Source organism: Petaurus breviceps, unplaced genomic scaffold (genome assembly GCF_028583685.1).
Source record: "Petaurus breviceps papuanus isolate PSGF00001 unplaced genomic scaffold, PetGlider_PUasm1.0 186, whole genome shotgun sequence".
Taxonomy (NCBI): domain Eukaryota; kingdom Metazoa; phylum Chordata; class Mammalia; order Diprotodontia; family Petauridae; genus Petaurus; species Petaurus breviceps.
Window position 1 is genome coordinate 30,154,449 of NW_027185798.1, and position 16,840 is coordinate 30,171,288.

Sequence of the window (16,840 nt, forward strand, 5' to 3'; positions counted from 1 at the left end):
TGAAGATGAATTCTTCACATTCTTGAAAACAATTTCCAATTCCCCTTAAATTCACTTTTCCAGAAGGATGATTTCCAAGAGTAAATATCCCATCTCTCTTGAGCTAGCATCTCCCAAAGAACATTGGACCATGGAATTGTCATTTCTCTGAACTCTTTGACATCTGCTCTCACCAAGTTTAAGGAAAGCTTTGGACTATGCATGTTTCAACACCAGGTGGTGCTGAAAAATCATTAACCTAATTCAACAAAAGAATCTTGGGAAGTCAGGCTCTCTCTGGGGGTCATGGAGAAATATGTCAGTGATTCTCAGAGAGCGGACAACTTTCCATCTCCTAACACTATCTGTCTATCTGTCTTCATCTTTCTATCTCTTCTCTCTCTGTTTCTCTTTGTCTCTATGGTTCTGTGTCTCAACTCTATCTGTTCTCTGTTTCTTTTTTTTTGTATCTGTCTCTATCTCAGTCTCTCTCTATCACTCTCTCTGTCTCTCCCCTCTGTCTATCTCTGTCTGTCTCTCTCTTTCTCTGTCTCTCTGTCTCTATTTGTCTCTCTCTGTCTCTGTCTCTGTCTTTCTGTCTCTCTCTCTGTCTCTCTCCTTCCCTCCCTCCCTTCTTCCCTCCTCCCCATTCACCTCAAGATGAGGAAAAGACTCTTAACTTTCTGTGTGCCCTTTGGCAGTCTGGTGGAAGCCTAAAGACCCATTCTCAGAACAATTTTTTAATGTACAAAATAAAAATACATAGGATTACAAAAGAAATCAATAGTGCTGAAATATAGTTATCGAAATATTTTTTTAAAAACAAGCTCATGCACCCTAGGTTAGAAATCCCTGTCCTAAGGTCTATGATTAGTGTAGCTTTCCACAATCTGAATAGTTCCCAAGTGCCCACTTACCAGAAATTCTGCCTCGTTGCTGAGTTTTACAGTCCTTCACTGAACCCCAGTTATATGACCTTGGCATAATAAGAGCCAGTTACATATGCAAACAGACAGACATGCTTAACTACATGTTAAGTGTTTGAACTCTTTGGATCAACTAAACAAAAAGAAACACACATATACATACATATATATACAGATATGTACATATACACATGTATTATATGTATAATATAAACATATACATATATGTGTACATTAGAAAATCTACTACACAGTTTTATACCTGAGCTTCTCCTATGCCCAGGCACTCTAAACCAGAAAAGTAAATACTCTTAACCCAGTATTTTCATGTTAGAGTTTAAGGTGTTCTTAAGTTCCTCTGGAAGTTCCAAACAGGGAAGTTTTAGTATTCAATTCAAGGTGCCCAGGTTCAACCTCAGCTGTTTCTGGAATGGCAGATGTCCCTAAAGTAGGAGCAAGGAAAATCTCAACACAAGAATTAGTAACTCATCCCAATGCAGCCAAAGATTCTCTAGATGCAGCCACTGATGCTTCCAGAGTTCTAGTCTAGGCAAGGGCTTCTTAAACTTTTTCCACTTGTGACCCCTTTTAAAGCTCTGGGAACATTTATTAGTATTGCGTGGCCTGGGGACATGCACAGTACAAAGTGCATATGCTTTGTGTTCACAACCAAGGCAGTTGTGAAGTTCTGTGATGCAGCACGGGCAAGTGCTTCCAGAAACATCTCAGATTCATTCCACCTTTTAATTTTAATTAATATTCAGTTTTTGAACATTCAGAGACCTTTCACTGTTGCCAAACTTTTTGCAATCCCATATGGGGTTGCAACCCACAGTTTAAGAAGTGCTGGTCTAGGGTATCTGGGCACCATTTGATTTCTTGTTCTGGACAAGGACTGTCAAAATTTCTCAGCACAGCTGGATCATCACTTATGAAGTGGAGGAAATGAAATTCACAACAGATTCTGGTAAGGAGAGCATACCATCTTGCCCTCTTGGCCTTGAGATCCTCCCAATATTTCCCTGTTAGCTGCTATCTCATAATATCCTACCCTGGTCAAATCCTTGCCCTTCACCTCTTTCTGCTAGTCTTAATGTCATAAACAAGGCTAACAACTCATCTCCTGCTACATATGGCATTCTCATCAAAGATGAAGTGGATTGTAACCTTCCTTCAAAGGTTAAAATCATTTTTACTTTGGCAACCATTATTAGTCAAAATCAGGTCTAGAATACCATATGCTCTTGTCTCCTTTACCTTTAAAGAATTAAATTAGCATCAATGGAAGGCAAGAATTTCTTAGCCATCCTGTTTTTAACACAGCAAGAAATTAAGTGATAAAGAAAGTTTAAGATCTAAAATTCTCCAACAATACTATGTTCTGTATCTGATTCCTGAGAATCAACATAACTCAACATTCAATCCCCACTTCTGACTGAGGAGCCTATAATATATCCCCACCATAATATCTCTGCTACTCATTTATCCCTTCATTGATCCAAACCTCAATGCCTTCCAGGATGTCCCCTCTCTCCACAGACTAACACAAGAGAGTATACACTGCTATTGTACCATCTTCCTTAACCAATCAATTCCTGTTGAATAAACTATAGCCTTCAAGTGAAAGTTATATCCCCCAAAAGTCCTAGTTATAGCTATGAGGTAATCTTTACTTCCTTGTTTTAAAATCTCAAGCATATTTTGACCTATAATCTATCTTCATACTTCCTTAGATCAAGCCTTATTCTTCCTTTTCTAGACTCATGTGAAAAGTGCCAAGGCAACCAACCTCAAAGCATACATCTCCATTCATTTCATGTGACTCATTCACAATACATTTCTCTTTCTTTTCCACTGCTATTGTCTCTCTCCCTCTTCATTTATATTCCAGTTCTTGCCATTGACTCAGTCACTCTGAGCCCATGCCCAGAGCGAGACTCTACCATCATACCTTTTGAGCTCCAGAATCAAACAAACTTCTTAGACATACCCAGAGGATAAATGGCAGCTGCCAGAGTTATGTACCTCAGTGAACACATTTCTTCTTTTCTTAGCATTCCCAACTCCAACATCTGTATTGTGGGGTGTAGAGCTTGGAGAACCATAGGATCATTGATATGAGTTTTAAAAGATCTTCTTGTCTGATCTCCTCATTATACAGATAACTAAAAAGAGGTGAAATGACTTGGCCCAGGTAAAATGTCTAGTAAACAGTAGTGTGGACATTTGAGCATCCTCTTACTCCACAGTACTCTTTCCATTACACACTAACTTGAATGCTTTAGTATAGATTTCTGAAGCCATGAATATTATTACTGCCTTTCTTATTGGGATATTGTCTCTTATGAATTACTGGCATTTTCAATGACATAATACTTTCTATTTTATACCTCTTCTCTCTACATTATCTGACTTAGTGGATATATAGCTCTGTTACGAACCTACCTGCTTACCTATCATTAGCAATATCCTAATTATCAGCTGATATTTCAATATCTTTTAATGATTTAAAACTGGGAGATGGGGAAGAAGGAATACAGGAAGAAGGAAGAAACACTTGCTTCTTCCCCACTCAGTGCAATTTACAATAATGGATCTTGGAAAGCAGGCAACAACAAATCAGTCAACTAGATTGAGGGACAGTTTTCTATGATTCAGAGTTTGATGTCCTCTATTCAAAACTGACTTGTCTTGAAAATGAGGAGGCATACATAGAGAGATTAGCAAAGACTTTATAAAAGGTTTGCTCCAGGGAAGCCTGGGCTAGCTCAGGTAAACACAAGAGCCACATTAGGAAAGCTAGCACAAAGCACATTAACTAATATAAAACCAGTCAGTCCGCTTTTTGAATGGGAGAGCCACAAGACAGCTTCAGTATTTGGGGACATAAAATCAGACCCCAGTTCTGTTCTCTAAGAACAGAAGTTGGGGAAAGAAGCAGCCTCCATAAGTCAGGGAGTAAAACACTGATTTTATAATCTCTGGAAGACTGGGAGATAAAACTGAATTTCTGGGTTCCAAATTGAGGGAAGGTGGTGTAGGAGGCCTGAGAGCAGTGAGGTCTCTCATATGCCACCTGCACACTGTTGAGACAGCAGCAGAGGATGGAACCAACTCCCAAATATATATCACGAAAAGAAGTATTCAAAGAGAAAATAAATGTAGAACCCACAATGGACCAACAAGCTGCTAAAATACAGAAGCCAGGAACTGAGGCAGAAGGCATATTGGTAGCAATGGAAGGCTTTGGAGAAGGCAGGACCAAATAAGACCTATGTGGTCCATGTAAGAGGGTTACAGGGAACTGACCCAACTGAAGCTGAATATATGAGTAAATAGATGAAAACACCAAATACAATGAAGAAATACAATGGATTAATAGAAGCTAAAGAGGTAAATCCAGAATAAGAGAAGATTCTAACAGAAAGTATGGAGTCTCAGAGGTTTAAAAAAAAAGGCTTGTCCACAAGGATTATGAGAGTATCTAAAGTAGTTGAGACAAGAAATATTAGGAAATAAATTATATTTTAAAGATCTAGAAACAAAGGGGGTACTCAACAATTAATTGATCAATAAACATTTATTAAGCACGTCCTAAGTGCCAAGCATTGTAAACTCTAGGATACAAAAAGAAGATGGCTGAACAAATTGTAGTATATAAATGTCCTAGGTTGACCAGTCCATGCACTTAGTCTGCTGTTATGTACACGTAGTCATCACAGCTACCGATACAGAGCAAATGCAGGAGAGGAATGCTCTCCAGTCCCAACCATCACCACCACCACCAAGTGTACCCATCAGGCTAAGACAGAAATGACATTGACTGTGTCCTAAGAAACAGCCTTCAAAAGATTTTCTCCTTGATCTTTAGTCTAGTCTACTGGATGGGCATTTCTTAGTGGTTCAGTCAATAATTGTCTTTGACACAACCCCCATCACAGGAATAAAGTGATTCACCAGAAGCCTCTAGGCATATATGTCACTTAGCAAGAATCCTAAGCCCACATCCAGATCCACGGCAAGTTGTCCAATCCAACCTCCTACTTACTTAGAAGAGTTGAGTTGTACTAAAGTCCACATCAATTATTCTTTTTCCTTTCTTTGCACATTTGACAGGCTGTCCCACATGCCTAGTATGTATTCTTTTCCCCCCTAAACTTCTTAGAAGTTTTAGTTTCCTTCAAAGTGCAATTCAAATGCTGCTTTCAGCACAAGTGGCCCTTTCCTGGTCCCCAGATCCCAGTGTCTCCAGCATCCACTCCCACCAGACCTCCTCTCCCACTAATTATTTTGTATTAATTTTGCACATATTTATATGTGTCTGTATTATTTCCCATCACATTAGAATGTAAGATCCTTGAAGGCACCCGTCATTTCACACATGTCTCCAAAGCACATAGAAGATTTGGGTTCAAATTGTGGGAGCATGGAGGAGCAGGCAAACCACAATATGGTAACAAAAAATTGTATAGACTGGGGATTCCTGAAGCTGGGGTAAACCCTGGGAAAGGTGCCTATTTAGGAAGCTTCAGGCAACACTGGCATAATTGGGATGGAGGCTTCATAAAGCTAGTCAGAGTATTCCCTTTTATTCTGACTTCAGCTTTAAGTTACTTCTCAAACTAACTACAGATAAGGGAGTCCTCAAGAGTAGACTTAAATCACTAACTTACTGAGTAGGTACAACATAATTCTACTGCTGAGAGAGATGCTTTTGTTCACCCTATCTTTTAGTATAAAGCCACAAGTTTCTCTGTGCCCTACAGCCTGGCCTACTATAAGCATTTAAATGTATTTTGATTAGTAGTTATGAAGATGACTTATACATTATGCTTCTCTTTACATATTCTTTCCATAAAGGATAGAGGCCTAATTTAAAAGTTTTAACCACTGGGGGTTTCTTCTGACTTCAAAGCTTCTCCTCCTGACCTGTTCACATCCATAAGGATAACAATTTCCTCTGTTGCACCTTGGCTCTGCTTATAATCTTTTTTAAAAATATTTTTTCCTATTAATATGGCTTTATTCTCCAAGCCCCAAAGGACCCTTCACTGATTGTAGCAGGCTTTTTGGATATGTGACCAGAGGAATAGATCCCTTTACTCACTGCTGTATCTACTGCATGGCAAGGAATAAATTCTCTTGATGTATGAATTCTGCATGTCCCAAGTCTTCATTGATCTACTGATACAGTCTTTGTGCAGGCCCTGTTATGAGCTCCCAATTTCTAAACTTCAGTTTACTTGAAGTAGCAGTGAGAGTTGCTCTGTCCTGAGAAAGGTCTCAAGTTTAACCTTTAAATAGAGAGTATGACCCATCATTAGGTAGAAAAAGAAGGAGCTGGAGATAATTCACCAGAAAGAGAAAGAAACCTTCCTAAGGGTGAAGATTAGAAAAGCTCTACACCGGTCACAGAATCATAGAATTTCAATATTAAAGGAGATGTTAGGGGCCATCTATTCCAACATTTACCTGAAAAAGAATCCACAAAGTGAACAATTTTCCCTTCTTTTCTAGAAGACTTCCAAAGAGAGGAAACTCATTACTTCCTGAGGCAGCCAATCTTCATGAGGCTAAAGACAGAGGAAGAAGACAAGGCAAGGCAAGACAAAGTAAGGAAAGGAAGAAACAAGTGTTTATTAAGCACCTACTATGTGTCAGACACTGTGCCAAGAAGGTTAGATATGATTATTATCCCCATTTTATAGATGAGGAAACAGCCCAGGGTCACACAGCTAGTGAGTATCTGGGGTCAGATTTGAACTGAGGTCTCCTTAATTCCAGACCCAACACCCTATACTCTGTATCACCTAGCTGCCTCAGGCATCTGTTGCAGGTGAACTTTATCTTTGAGGACTGAAAAAACTTGATGATGTAATTGTTTCAATGTCTATCAATGGTATCCAAAAGATCATGGAATATGGGAGTGGTACCAGAGGACTAGAAAGGAACAAATGTCCCAATGCTTTGTTTTGTTTTGTTTTTTTAATGGAAGAAGGCAGAGTCTGAAAACTAGAGGTCAGTGAGTTTAACTTTAATTCCTAGTAAAATTCTGGCATAGAACATGAAAGAGATGGTTAGTTAACATATGGAAATGGAAGCAATGATTACAAAAAGCTATCATGGCTTCCTCCAGAACACGTCATGCCCTACTAACCCCATTTCCTTTTTTGAAAGCCTTACTAAACAAGGATATTAGGGAAGTGTTATAGAGAGTCTACTTAAATATTAGCAAAGCAGTTGATAAAGATCTCATACTAATTTTGTGGAAAAGAGGAAGAGATAGGGAGTAGATGAAAATGCCTTTGGATGGATTCAGAGCTGGGTGAACAGCCCAACTCAAAAATTTATTAATGGGGCAATGTTAACACATCAGGTGGTTTCCAATGGCATACTCCCAGGGATTGGTGCTTGGTTCTCTGCAACTAATTATTTGTATCAGAGACATTGAAAAAAGTTATAGAAGGCAAGCTCATCAAATGCAAGGAGGAGTAATTGACACTACAGATAACTGCCAGGATTGAAAAACAAAATCTTGAGAGGAATTATGATGAATCAAATAAGTTGAAATTCATTGGGGATTAATGTAAAAGCTTACACCTGGGCACAAAATATCTACCTCAGAAAGACAAGTTGGGAGAGGCATAGTTAGATCGCAGTTTGTCTGAACAAGATACAGTGATTTTGGGGAAGTTCAATATGAGTCAGCAATGTAATGTGTTGGTCAAAAAATGCTAATGTGGCTTGAGGCTGTGTTGAGAGGCATAGCTTACGGGAAGAAGGAGGAGATCCTATCTGGAGTATTTTGTTCAGATTGAGTTAACACTCTTCTAAAACGGCATTGATAACCTGAAGACCATCCAGAGAAGGGCAAGCAGCATGGTAAAGGGATTTGGGTCTGTGACATATGAGAACTGCTTAAAGAAACTGGGGATGATAAACCTGAAAGAGACAAGAGCCAGATGGGGCATGCTAGGTATCTGTAAGTAATCTGAAGAGCTGTCATAGGAAGGAGGGATTCAACTTGTTCTCTCTGGCCCTAGAAGGAAGAATCAGGAGCAATGTGTGAAAACTGCAAAAATGCAGGTTTAGGCTTATGGTCAGGTGAACAAGGAACGGGCTCCTTGGGAGCTTTACCCTGATAGGAAATCTTCAAACAGCAGCTGGATGAGCACTTGTCAGATATGGGAATTGAGCTCAGTGGCTCACAGGTCCCTTCTGCCTCTTAAATTCTGTAATCCTTAATGGATGGGCCAATGCTTTTACAGGAATCAGAGAGATGATGGAGAAGAACTTTTTCTAAAAGGCTTTGAATTTGATGAGGTGATTATTGGTGATCTTAATTAGAAGAGTTTCAGAGGGGGCAGAAAAAATAAACAATGTAAAAGGGTTGAGCAATGAGTCAGAAGAGAAGAATCGAATGAGTCAGATATTGACTAGTCTTAGCAGTTTAACAGAGAAAGGGAGGACATGAACATTTATAAAGTTCCTACTATAGGGTGGCTAGGTGGTGCAGTGAATAAAGCACTGGCCCTGGAGTCAGGAGAACCTGAGTTCTCTGGCCTCTGACACTTAACACAAAAACTAGCCATGTGACCTTGGGCAAGTCACTTAACGCCAATTGTCCTCCCCCCCCCAAAAAAAAAAAGTTCCTGCTATGCACTAAGCACTGTGCTAGGGGCTTCATGAGTATTATTTCGTGCCCCAACAAGGAAAGTCATTATAATATGCACATAAAAGATCAGAAGAACATTTAGAAAGAAGCACAGAGAAGTGGGACCATTTTTGAAGTGTTGTGCAAAATTTATTAAACATTTTTTTTAAACAGGCAGTATGAAATGGAGGTTCAGTTTCATGTCTAATTCCTCTGTGTCCTGTGTGTATAGAAATACTCTTTTATCTGGTGTTTAAGTTCAGAAGAATTTTTTTCAAAGGATTGCAGGGTGAGAGTGATAGGTAAAGTTGGGGATTAAGAATAAGGAGCTCTGAAATCTAGGACAGAAATTCTTAACCTGAGGCCTAAGAACTTGTGTCTGTGTATACATACATACATATGTGTATGTGTGTATATAAATATATGTATGTGTATATAAATGTATACATATATTTATATGCATGTGTGCATTGTGCTTTTAAATAAAATTGATGTCATTCATATTCTTATAGGGGGTAGCTAGGTAGTACAATGGATAGAGCACTGGCCTTGGGGTCAGGAGGACCTGAGTTTGAATCTGACCTCAGCTGTATGACCCTGAGCAGGTTGCTTAACCCTGTTTGCCTCAGTTTCTTATCTGTAAAATGAGCTGGAAAAGGAAATGGCAAACCCTTATAGTATATTTGCCAAGAAAACTCCAAATGGGGTCATGAAGAGTAGGACCTAACTAAAATGACTCAACAACAAATAATAATCTTATATGTTTTATTTTGTAAATTTAAAGCATTGTTCTGAGAAGGGTTACACAAGCTTCACCAGAATAAAGTCGAAGTGTTCCATGCTAAAAAAATGAAGAAGGTCAATTCTACATTATGAAATGCAAAGTGGATGATATTGATTACATTAAATAGAAAAGTTTTTGCACAAACAAAGCCAATGTAACCAAGATGAGAAGGGAAGCAGAAAGCTGGGAAACAATTTTTACAGCCAGTGTCTCTGATATAGGCCTCATTATACATATAAGTCAAATTTATAAGAATACAAGTCATTCCCCAATTGATAAATGGTCAAAGGCTATAAACAGCCAGTTTTCAGAGGAAGAAGTTAAAGCTATCTATGGTCATATGAAAAAAATGATCTAAATCACTATTATTAGAGAAATACAAATCAAAACAACTCCAAGGTACCAGTGAGAGATCCTGAGCCCCAATACAGACTTGTACACATTGATGTAAAGTTAAGTAAGCAGAACCAGAAAAACACCATACACAGTATCAGCAACATTGTATAATGATCAGCTATGAATGACCCAGCTCTTCCAGAAACACAATAATCTAACATAAGTACAAAGGACTCACAAAGGAAAATGCTATCCACATCCAAATAAATAACTGATAGGCTCTGAATGCAGTTTGAAGCATATTTTTTCACTTACTTTATTCTTTTTTGTGTTTCTTCTTTTGATCTGTTTCTTCTTTTACAACTATAACTAATATGGAAATATGTTTTACATGATAGCATATGTATAACCTATATCAAATTGTCCACCATTTTAGGAAGAGGGGGAAGGAAGGGAAAGGGAAAAATTTGGAACCCAAAATTTTGTAAAAATGAATGCTAAACATTGTCTTGACAAGTAAGAAGAAATAAATCACTATTAAAAATAATCAGCCCTTTGCTCAGCCTCAGCTGACTCTGGAGCTAGCTAGGATGAACATCCTTAGGAGGTGGTAAGGTTACTATCACTGGAGTCATTCAAGCAAGAGCCATATGACTGCATATTAGTCATGTTGTAAAAGGGATTTGTGTAAAAGTATGCTGACTTCTGGGGTCCCCTCTAACTCCAAGATTCTGGGACTCTATGAGCTTGGCCAAGTGTCCAACAGCATTGCTGACAAACCTAGGAATAAGAACCAAGACATAGTTGTAGACTATTATCCTATTCTACAAGCATGGTACAAATGTAAAACTCACAAAAACATCTTAGTTCACTTTTTAGTGAACAAATCACTACCACAGAACTTATAGCAAAGCTATAATCCATTCGTTCATTTACTTATCTATTTGTAATATCACAAAGTGATCATTGCTAGCCAGAAAGCTGAAATGAATTTCAAGAACCTCTTGGTTGGAATTTGAGCCAAGATAGTGGAGTAGAGGCAGGAACTCCCCTGAACTCTCCACAATTCCCCTCTAAACAACTTCAAAATAATGCCTAAATAGAATTCTGGAGCAGAATAACCAACAAAAGTCAAGGTGGAATTATTTTTCTGCCGAGTGCAACTTTGGATATTGGCAGAAAAGGTCTATCACACCAGAGTGGTGTTCAGACCCAGAGCACAGCACAGGCTTCAGCTTAGACACACTAGCAATCCTGCAGGACATTGCAACAAGTCTTTACAGGCAGCAGCAGCTTCAGAAGATAACATAGTTATCATATTACCAGCCCACATACAGTAAGAGGGTCAGCCCACTGGTCAGAAGGAGATTCTAGGAACCCTTTGCTGGCACTGGATTCAGGACCCTGTTGCATAGCTCATATACAGTTCTGGGTCACAGTTCCAGGATGTAGCATTAGTGCTTGCAGGTGAAGAAGAGGGACTCTGGTGACAGTCCCAAGGTGAAAAAGACTGCTTGTGATAGCTCACAAAGGAGGAGGAATCCTTGTGTCAGTTCTAAGGCAGAAAGCAGCACTAGCACTTGGAGCTATAGTAGAACAATGGCCCAACTCACAGTTCCAGGGCCAAAAAAGAAATAGCACTTGAGGATACAGGGAAATAAAGTCCCTTTCTGGGTAAAGACCAGAGCACAGCCCAGGATACAGTGATGACACCTCTCCTTCGATCATACCACCTTGGAAGCATTGAAAATTTACAAATCCCTAGAACTGTCTCTGAAAATAGCAGCACAAAAGACCTAAAGCTTTGGACAGAGCTGACTTCACTTGGGAGGAGAGCCCAACTTTAACACAAAGTTAAAAGTCCGGAAGTTAAAGTAAAAAGTCAAGAAATCAAGAAAAAAATTTAACAGGATGGAGGGAAATACATAGTTAATCATCATAACTGTGAAAACTTACCCAGAAAATGGAAGCAGATAGCAGAATGGATTAAAAACGAGAATCCAACAATGTGTTGTTTACAATAAACACACTTGAAAAAGAGAAACAAATACAGAGTAAAAATAAGGGTGTAGGTCAGGAGTAGCAATCCTAATCTCAAGCAAAGCAAAAGCAAAAATGGACCTAATTTAAAGAGATATACATGGAAAATACATTTTGCTAAAAAGTACCATAGACAATGAAGTAATATAAAAACTAAACATAAATGCATGGAATAGCATAACATCCAAATTCTTAAGGGAAAAGTTAAATGAATTACAGGAGAAAATAGTAAAACTATACTAGTGGGGGAGCTCAGCTTTCCCCTTTCAGAACTAGATAAGTCTAACCATAAAATTAAAAAAAAACACGTAGTTAAGGAGATGAATATAATTTTAGGAAAGTTAGATATAATAGACCTGTGGAGAAAATTGAATAGGAACAGAAAGAAGTACACCTTTTTCTTGACTGTATGTGATACCATCACACAAATTCACCAAGTATTAGAGGATAAAAACCTCACAACCAAATGTAGAAAAGAGGAAATATTAAATGCATCTTTTCCAGATAATAATGCAATAAAAAATAAAGAACTGTGGAAACATAGATTAAAAATTAACTAGAAACTAAATAATTTAATCCTAAAGAAAGAGTGGGTGAAAAAACAAATTATAGAAACAATAAATAATTTCATTAAAGAGAATGACAATAATGTGTCAACATACAAAAATTTATGGGATGCAGCCAAAATTATACTTAGGAAAAAATTTGCATCTTTTAAATGTTTACATCAATAAAATAAAGAGCAGATCAATGAATTGGGCATGAAATTTTAAAAAAGAAAAAGAAAACTAGAAAAAGAATAAGTTAAAAATTCCCAATTAAACACCAATTGGAAATCCTGAAAATCAAAGAAGAGATAGGTTACTAAAACTCAATGTAAGAAAACCACTGAACTAATAAATAAATCTAGGAATTTTTTAAACAAATTTTATTAAACCATTGGTTAATTTGAAGAAAACAAAATTACCAGTATCAAAAATGAAGATGAAGTTAGAGCAATTATTTGGAGCTATTTTGCCCAATTTTATGCCAAGAAATCTAACAATCTAAGTGAGACAAATATTTACAAAAAATATAAATTGTCCCAATTAACAGAAAATGAAATAGAGCATTTAGCCAAACCTATGTTAGAAAAATAAATTGAACAAGTCATAAATGAACTCCCTAGGGAAAAATCCCAAGGATTAAATATTCACAAGTAAATTCTACCAAACATCTAAAGACCATTTAATTCTACTACTATGTACAGTAAACTATTTGGGGAAAATAGGAAAAGGAATCCTATCAAACTCCTTTTATGACACAAACATAGTGCTATACCCAAACCAGGAAAAGCAAAAACAGAGAAATAAAATCATAGACCTATTTCTCTAATGAACATTGATTCAAATATTTAAATAACGTACTAACAAGGAGGTTATAGCAATGAATAAGGAAAATCATACATTATGACCAAATGGGATTTACACCAGGAATGCAGAACTGGTTCAATATCAGGAAAACTATAATCATGATTAACCATATAAATAACAAAAGCAATTATCTCAATAGATGCATTTATTCTGCCAAAATACAATACTTACTCCTATTAAAAAAATACAAGAAGGCATAGGAATAAATTGAGCTTTCCTTAAAACGATAAGTAGTATCTATCTAAAAATATCAGTAAGCATTATCTGTAATGGGGATAAGCTAGAAGCCTTTCCAATAAAATCAAGTTGAAGAAAGGATGCCCATTATCATCACTATCATTTAGAAATACTAGCAATAGCCATAAGAGAAGAAAAGAAATTGAAGGAATTAGAATAAGTAATGATGTAACAAAATTATTGCTCTTTGCAGATGAGATACTTAGAGAATACTAGAAAATCAACTCAAAAACTAATTGAGACAATCAACAATTTCAGTAAATTTGTAGGTTATAAAATAAACTCACACAAATCATCAGCATTTCTATATATTACTCAGTCCAGCAGAAAGAGATAGAAAGAGAAATTCCATTAGTTAACCTGAAAAGACAAACCTAGGAGCTATATGAACACAAACACTTTTCACACAAATAAACTCAGATCTGAACAATTGGAGAAATAGCGATAGCTCATTGGTAGACCAGGCTAATATAATAAAAGTGACAATTCTACCTAAATTAATTTATTCATTTAGTGCCATATCAATCAAACTACCAAAAACTTAAGTTATAGAGCTAGAATAAAGTAATACCAAAATTAATGTGGAAGAAGAAATGGTAAAAAATATCAAGGGAATTAATGAAAAAAAAATATGAAGGAAAGTAGCCTAGTAGCAGCAGATCTCAAATTGTATTACAAAGCAATAATCATCAAAATAATCTCATTTTGTTGATGTTGTTTAGTTGTTTTTTTTTTTCAATGATACCTAACTCTTCATAGTTGCATTTGGAGTTTTCTTGGCAAAGACAATGGAGTGGTTTGCCTTTTCCTTCTCCAGCTCATTTTACAGATGTGGAAACTGAGGAAAACAGGATGAAATGAACTTGCCTAGAATAACACAGCTAGTAAGTGTTTGAGGCTAGAATTGAACTTGAGTCTTCCTGACTCCAGGCCAGGCACTCTACTGCACCACCTCGCTACCCAAACAACCTGGTACTGTCTACAAAATAGAATGGTGGATCAATGGAATAGATTAGGTACAATACATAGTCCATAGTAAGCTAGCATTTGATAAATCAAAAGATCCCAACTTTGGGGTAAAAAGTCACTATTTGACCAAAATTGATGGGGAAAAAAAAAGGAAAACAGTCTGCTACTTAATTCCTGGTGACAAAAAACAAATTATTTCAACACTTAGTCTTCAGTCTCTTTATCTATATATACAGTGGGAGAACTGAACTAGATTATCTCAAAATTCTTAATTCTATGGATTTCAATAAAATGGGGGGGGGAAGATGTTATGGAGGTTGAATAAAGGAAGATATCACTTACAGCTAAGCAAAAGGGGCTTAAATAAGTAATATATATCACCATCATTATAAGGCAAACCAAGTTTTTAGGGTTTTAGTTTGTTAGCTTCCCAGGAAGAACTAGAAGCAATATCATTTTTTAGGTTAACCCTCTTCTCTCTCACATATCACTGTCTCTCTTACAGTCAGAGATCCCCAAACCATCAGTCTGCTCCTCATCTCCACTCCAAAGCTGAGGCTGAACAAATATAACCATATTATTTAGAGCTAGAAAAAACTTGAGAGGTTGTCTAGTCCAACCCACTCTGACTTTAGAGATAAAGAAATTGAGGTCTAGAATAAGACCATATAAGTAGTAAGTGGCAAAGTGGGTATTCACACTCAGCTCCCCTGGCTTCAAGTCAAGCACTCTCTAGATTCTATACCATGTCATCTGACTTACTATTCTTTTCCCACCATTCCTCCGCAAAGCTAAGGGAAATTTAATTAGTCCAACCAGTTTCTAGCTGCTCCACATCCTTCTCCAGAAGAATGTAATGCCTATCTTTAGGCAGTCAAATCTCTAGATCACGAGACTGAAGATGGCCAACCCAGAGTGTTCCCCATACTGCAAGAGTGGGAGTGGGGAGGAAAGAAATATTAATTCTTTGTCACATGGCCATGGCATAAAGGGATAGAAAGGGCACACTCTAAAATAGATGCTGGAATTATTTTGGGAAGCTTGTCATGGGAAAAATTAAATTATTCCTGATGATGTCATGGCAGAGTAAAAGTATCTCAAGTGCCTGGTGTTGAAGTGATAGAGGGGGAAAAAGTGTTAGTGTAAGTGTATATGTGTTTGGTGCAAAAGGTGAGGGAAATGTAGTGGTAGTTTATACTTAGGGATTTTGAAAGTAGCATATAAAGAAACAACAAAGAGCACACAGGGAGAGGTATTCAAAGCTCCACCCTACTCTGGCCACCTTAGGTCTCTCTCTTACCCTCAATCTTATCATGGATGATGTGGCAGGCAGGCAGGTGGATGGGGTCTAGACCTGTGTTCAAATGCTGCTTTAGATGTCTTCTAGTGGGGGGAAGCTATGCAAGTCACATAACTTCCATATCTTCAACTCTAAAATGAGGATGGGAATAGCACCTACCTCACAGGGTTGCTGTGAGGATCACCAAGGTCACAAAAATGGTCAAACCCTCTATATAAATATTAGCTATTATTATAATCCTCTTGTTATATCTCTCTTTCACTTCCACCACAATACCTGCTATAGGGAGTCCTTTGCTTTCTGGTTCCTTAGTTATGAACCAATCTCTTCTACCTTGCATCAATTAGACACAGAATTTGGGTTTTGTTTTCCTTTCAAAAATAAAACCAAGAATAATTCACCAAGCAATACTCTCATTGAAAAGGAAAAAAAGATAAAGGTAAAAAAATAATATTCCATAATTTGATTATTTTTTAAATATACCTTAACAAACCAATAAATATAGCAGTTGATATACTCTGAGGTATCCTTCTTAACTCTGCTTATGCATTTATATCTATATACATATAAAGTGTTTTTGTTTAATCTTAGTCCATATATATTTTAGTATTCTCTTTTCCAAGTCCCAAATCCTTCATATTGAATTATTTCATCTAACGTATTCATATTTCTTTGCATTTGTCAGAAATTTTAATACACAATAGTATTTTATTATGCAGCCACACCACAAGTCAGTCAGTCATTTCTCAAGGTTGGATTGTTTTCAAGGAAGTTTACTCCATAACTCTGATACAGACATAGAATAACAGATTTGATCTGAGAGTAACCTTAGAAATCATCTAGTTCAACATGCATTTGACAAGTGATGAAACTGAAGCCTGCAGAGGGTAATGAATGATTTGACAGAGATTTAGTATGTACTGAGTGACAGAGCCAGAATCATAGTGGGATCTGTGGACTCAAAATCCAGGCTGCTTTCTTTTTTCTTTTTTTCCAAAATTTTGTTTTAGACTCAAACACCAGAACACAAATAGAGAATAGAAAAAAAAAACGTATCATAAACTTAAATATTGGAATTTAAATACAAAGTGAGAAAGAAACCAAAGCATGTCATGTGCATAGCAGAACATGAGAGGATTCAAAATATGTAACAATACATTTTCATTTCAAGAAAGCCTATATGATAAATAATACTCATTGTGT

General features: G+C 37.0%; 2 long non-coding RNA genes across 2 annotated transcripts in view; both read right to left on the reverse strand.

Moving 5' to 3' along the window:
* Positions 1–16,840, reverse strand: part of LOC138162644 (uncharacterized) — a 50,496-nt gene that overhangs the window by 11,968 nt on the left and 21,688 nt on the right. The window lies entirely within an intron of this gene.
* LOC138162645 (uncharacterized) lies at positions 9,319–15,192 on the reverse strand. The gene is made up of 3 exons (XR_011168681.1): positions 15,100–15,192; positions 11,636–11,708; positions 9,319–10,459 (listed from the first exon to the last, which is right to left on the reverse strand). It is a non-coding gene; the product is annotated as an uncharacterized lncRNA (long non-coding RNA).